Source organism: Neoarius graeffei, chromosome 1, assembly GCF_027579695.1.
Source record: "Neoarius graeffei isolate fNeoGra1 chromosome 1, fNeoGra1.pri, whole genome shotgun sequence".
NCBI lineage: Eukaryota > Metazoa > Chordata > Actinopteri > Siluriformes > Ariidae > Neoarius > Neoarius graeffei.
Window position 1 is genome coordinate 119,578,055 of NC_083569.1, and position 6,179 is coordinate 119,584,233.

The 6,179-nt window shown below is 42.3% G+C and overlaps 1 pseudogene; it reads left to right on the top strand.

The window, feature by feature from the left end:
• The first annotated feature begins 1,433 nt into the window (after positions 1 to 1,433).
• On the top strand, positions 1,434 to 5,762 carry LOC132882658 (E3 ubiquitin-protein ligase TRIM21-like; annotated as a pseudogene).
• Positions 5,763 to 6,179: the final 417 nt, after the last annotated feature.

Consider the following 6,179-nt stretch of genomic DNA (forward strand, 5'->3'; position numbering starts at 1 on the left):
AGTGGGCAGTCCTCACCCTCTGCTACTACCTGCTGGGGCCCCCTTTCACCATCTGTTCGAACCATGCGCCCCTGCAGTGGCTCCACCACTTGAAGGATGCCAATGCGCAGATCACCCGTTGGTATCTGGCACTCCAGCCGTTTAAGTTCTAGGTGGTCCACAGGCCAGGGGCGCAGATGGTCATGGTGGATTTCCTCTCCCATCGGGGGGGGGGGGAGTCAGCTGCAGGGTGGACAGCTCCCCAGCCTCAGTTGGGCGGTGGGGGTATGTGGCAGCGGGGGCGTAGCCAAGCGTCGGTCTGTGAATGGAGGGCAGAGTCAGGGAAAGTAAGTGGTGCAATCACTGTACCTGATGGGAATTAACCTGTGTTTGTGTGTCTTCCCCAGTGACCGCACCCTATAAAGAGGAGAGGGAGAGCAGAGGAGGAAGTCTCTCTCCCGACTAGAAATGTGTGTGTGAGAGAGTGAGTGTGCACTGGTGGTGCAGTTGGCTGAAAAGCTATATATATATCTTTAAAAATAAAAGAGTTTTGAGAACTCAGTTCTGGCCTGCCATGCTTCTGTGCTCCACCCACCTGTTCAGATACTACACTGATATAGATACAAGTTCATGTTTAACGCAGACACGACAGGGAAAGTTGCATCCATGTCCTAGCTAACTATTGGTTTAAAAATTCCTCAACTTTGATCGGTAGGTTAGCTTTGTATCCTTTTGTTTTTGTAGCGTCTCGGTCAGCATTTGGTATTCTGGGGATAATCTGGCTATATAACACTTATGTTCCTGCATTTCACATTGTGTTCATGTGACATTTTCAAAAACCTGTTCTTCAGTTAAAATAAATGTTTTTTATAATGAGATGAGATTCCTCAGTTGTTTTTCATAACAGAAGTTTTCCTCACTTTTAAGACTTGTGTGAAAATCAAATTTGTGCAGAAATAGAGAAAATTCTCAAGGGTTCACAAACTTTCAAGCACCACAGTATTATGGTTGGTCTGAGTTAAATAAAACATCTTCAGATTTCTGGCATTTTTCACTGAATATCTGTCAGGATTGCCATGAGAGAGATAGTATAAAAGAAAAATACCAACATGTCTGAATGCTTATTCTGATTTTAATAATAAATGCTTTAATATAAAGTAAATATGTCTCTCCTCTTGTGAAGCCCAACACAGAGATTATTATTTTAATTTACACATTGCTCCAGCACACTCTGATGGCAAAATTAATATCATTAGTAAAAAAAATACTTCCTAAAATGTACACAGTGCATATTTTATTAGAGATGGAGACAGTGTAAAACCCTGGAGTTCACTGAGTGAATTTACTCCATCTAGTGGTTAAGAAGTGTAACTGCCTCATGAGAAAAAAGTCAAACAGTGGGCGTGTCTCATATGACGTCAGTAGGCTGAATCGAAACTGCAGCTCAAATCCTTTTCATAACCCAAACCAAACCCTTTCAGCAGGACACAATCTCCAGTTTGAAGCTTCTCACTGTTTCTTCAAGGGATTAAAACCACTGCAGGTAAACACTAAGAGAACAGGAACAAGAGGGAAAAGAGAAATTGGTAAGCAGTGCTACAGATGACGCTACTTCATGTTTTTCACTCGATTTCTGTGACATTACAGTTCACTTTCACAGGTCATTAAATGTAACAACAAAGTAATTAAAAGTATGACGTCATTCTTTTATAATTAAATGTAAATCTTTACCAAATTGCTGTGGGTTTAGTGGAATAAAACATTTTGGGACATGCTGTTATTGAAAAATAATCAACATTTGGGTGTGAACAGTAACACCACTTCCCCACGGATTATTTCCAATAACAGCATGACACTGACTGTACTGTCTCCTGCTTGGAGAATTAAAATCTACTTCGTGCTTAAGGACATTTAGTACACCGTGACAACAATGCATGTTTAATTACTAATTAAAATTTATATGAAGTGTTCAGGGGTGGCACGGTGGTGTAGTGGTTAGCACTGTCGACTCACAGCAAGAAGGTCTGGGTTCGAGCCCCGTGGCCAGCGAGGGCCTTTCAGTGCGGAGTTTGCATGTTCTCCCCATGTCCGTGTGGGTTTCCTCCGGGTGCTCTGGTTTCCCCCACAGTCCAAAGACATGCAGGTTAGGTTAACTGGTGACTCTAAATTGACCGTAGGTGTGAATGCGAGTGTGAATGGTTGTCTATGTGTCAGCCCTGCGATGACCTGGCGACTTGTCCAGGGTGTACCCTGCCTTTCACCCGTAGTCAGCTGGGATAGGCTCCAGCTTGCCTGCAACCCTGTAGAACAGGATAAAGCGGCTACAGATAATGAGATGAGATGAAGTGTTCAAAATACTGCTGAAATTTGAATTTCAAGTGGTTTCAGGAGAAAGGGATGAATATGAAAAATGCATTTACACTAAAGGACATATTGAAGAAAATGTCACACAAGTGCAGTGAGAAGTGAATCATTCAGGAGAGAGATTTGAGATCATTACTGGTGTTATGGATTATATTCAGTTCAGTGTCCATGAACATTGTGTAAAGTTTTCTGTTGTCTAAATCCACTCTCATCATGTCTCCTATGTCAGTCATGGCTTCCTCCAGCGGTGTCCTGAGTGAAGATCAGCTCCAGTGCTCCATCTGTCTGGATGTCTTCACTGATCCAGTCACGACTCCATGTGGACACAACTTCTGTATGATCTGTCTCACAGAGTTCTGGGACAGCAGTTCACACTGTCAGTGTCCGGTGTGTAAAGAGGAATTCCCTAAACGACCTCAACTACGTGTGAATACGTTCATCTCTGAACTTGCTGCTCCATTTAAGAAGGCAGTTCAGGTGAAGTCCAGCAGCATTGCAGAAAAACCCACACAATCTGTGGTGCTCTGTGACGTCTGCTGTGAAAAGAAATGTGCAGCTGCAAAGTCCTGCCTGATCTGCATGACGTCTTACTGCAAGACTCACCTGGAACCTCATGAGAGAGTTTCTTCATTAAAGAAGCACAAACTGATGGATCCTGTGGAGAACCTGGAGGACTACATCTGCCTGAAGCATGAGAGACCCCTGGAGCTGTTCTGTAGAGATGACCAGACGTGTGTGTCAGTTCTGTACTCAGACAGACCACAAAACTCACAGCACTGTTCCTATAGAGGAGGAGAGTGAAGAGAAGAAGGTGAGGGACTGAAAACTTGATGTATAAAGTTTGCAAATGAAATTCATGCATGAAATATGAACCGTTAAAAAAAAAAAAAAAAAAAAAAAAAAGAGTTGATGCATTGTGTGTATGTTTCTCTCAGACTGAGTTGGGAAAGACACAAGCAGAAGTTCAGCAGATGATACAAGAGCGATTGAAGAAGATTGAGGAAATCAGACACTCTGTAAAACTCAATAAAGTGAGTCTCTTAACTCACCTACAAAATAGCTCCTTTATAAAAACACGTTCAGAGAATAATGATCTAATCACATGAAATAAAACAATTTCTCAATTTGTCTCCTGTTAGAAAAACACAGAGAAGGAGAAAGCAGACAGTGTGAAGGTCTTCAGTGCTCTGATGTGCTGCATTGAGAGAAGCCAGGCTGAGCTGCTTAAGGTGATGGAGGAGAAGCAGAAAGCAGCAGAGATGCAGGCTGAAGAGTTCATTAAAGAGCTAGAACAGGAAATCACTGAGCTAAAGAAGAGAAACACTGAGCTGGAGCAGATCTCACACACTGAGGATCACCTCCACCTCCTACAGGTCAGAGTCCCTCTGTTTCTCAATAGCAATGCAGCACATGACAGGACAGCAGTCCCCATGCTGAGGGATTTCTCCTCTCTCCTGCTGTACTGTAGATTTACCCGTCACTGTGCAGCCCTCCACACACCCAGGACTGGACTGACGTCACAATTAACGCTCATCTGAGTGAGGAGACTCTGAGGAGAGCTCTGTCTCAGCTTCAGGAAACTCTCAGTGAGGAAATGCAGAAGGTTGAAGAGATTAGTAAGGGTTGATTACACAGACACATTACACATATTTCCAGTATTTTGTTTTAATTCATAAAAAGCCAACATTGAATTAAATATGCCAACATTTACTCACGGGTGGCGTAGTGGTTAGCACTGTCGCCTCACCACAAGAAGGTCCTGGGTTTGAGCCCAGCAACCGACAGGGGCCTTTCTGTGTGGAGTTTGCACGTTCTCTTCATGTCCGCGTGGGTTTCCTCTGGTTGCTCCTGTTTCCTCCACAGTCCAAAGGCATGCAGGTGAAGTTAATTGGTAGCTCTAAATTGACCATAGGTGTGAATGTGAGTGTGAATGGTTGTCTGTGTCTATGTGTCAGCCCTGCGATAACCTGGCAACTTGTCCAGGGTGTACCCCGCCTCTCACCCATAGTCAGCTGGGATCGGCTCCAGCTTGCCTGCAACCCTGTAGGACAGGATAAGCGGCTACAGATGATGGATGCATGAACATTTACTCACAAATATTGTCCAAAATTATTTTCCCAACAGACCTGAAGAAAATTCAACAATATGCAGGTTTGTGAGCTCTTATTGATCACATGACTAAATATATAATTCTTCACTGTTCCACACTGTGCAATGATAAAACTGATGTGTTTCTGTCTCTCAGTGGATGTGACTCTGGATCCTGATACAGCTCATCCTGAACTCATCCTGTCTGATGATGGGAAACAAATGAAACTTGGAGTCAAGAGACAGAATCTCCCTGAAAACCCAGAGAGGTTTGATGATTGTCCCTGTGTGCTGGGAAAGGAGGGATTCTCCTCAGGGAGATTTTACTATGAGGTGCAGGTCAGAGGGAAGACTGCATGGGATTTAGGAGTGGCCAGAGAGTCCATTAACAGGAAAGGGGAGATCACAGCCAGTCCTGAAGATGGACAGTGGAGTGTGTGTCTGAGGAATGAGACTGAATATGATGCTTGTGATTCTCCCTCTGTCTCCCTCTCCTTGAAACAGACTCCTCAGAAGGTGGGGGTGTTTGTGAATTATGAGGAGGGTCTGATCTCCTTCTATGATGTTGATGCAAAATCTCTTATCTACTCTTTCACTGGTCAGAATTTCACTGAGAAACTTTATCCATACTTCTGTCCCTGTCTCAATGATGGAGGTAAAAATTCAGCACCACTGATCATCTGCCTTGTTCATCAGATCTAATCATCGCTTTTATTTTATTTTAGTATTCATGCTGTATTGCATCAGATGGAGTTGGTCCAGGCTTTAAATGCTCTTACATCTCATTTTAAATGGTATATATTTTGCTGTTTTTTTCCTGTCAAAATATTATTTTGGACATAATGGCAGGTCATTCATTTCATTTCTGAAATCTTTCTGTTGCATTTTTTTTTTAAAATTATCTCATGGTTTCCAGGAGACAATCTTGAAAATCATGGCAGTGTTAATCATGGACACAAAGCCACAAATCATACCCATACATACAGTATAATATGGAGTTAATCTTTCTCAAAGAATATGGAATGAAAATATGTTTTGACTTTTGAAAAATGCTAACAGAAGCATGAATGATCCCTTTTGCATTAATAGTTCTCTCTGTAAATGTAATAATTGCTTGTTTGCTGTGGGATAAAACACTTCTGAACATGTTCTTTTTGAAAAATAAATTTCAGGGTGGTAACAGTGACTCTGCTTCATGACATACAGTAAGCACAACACCAAAAATGTTTTATTCCCTGCTTCAATCATGAAAGCAGATATAATGATTTAAGATTTTTTTATGGAGAGTTGCATTTTTATTGTAAATTGAATAAACAAAGTGTTTAAAATAATCCTGAGATTTGCATTTTGAGTTTTGAATTGTCTACAGTTGTTTGGTGACACAGGAATGATATTTAAAAAAAACAAAAAACTGATTAACAGGTTTTTGAAAATGTCATATGCACACAATGTGAAATGAAGGAACATAAGTGTTACATAGCCAGATTGCCATGGTCCTACCTGTGGGCTTCTCTCTTCAGGTACATCTCCACTCAGCATTACTGGCCACGTCCGCACTCACTTCCTCTTATTATCTTTCAGTGACCGTCATTGGCTGTCGCCGATCACCTGCTCTCCCCCTATGTGTATTTAAGCTGCAGTTCTCCCTAGCTCCTGTGTCAGATTGTCTGCAACTTTCAGCCTGATAACCTGCTCTGTGGTCCTACTACTCTGGCTCCTGAAGATTTCCTGTTCTGTCTGACTGTGTC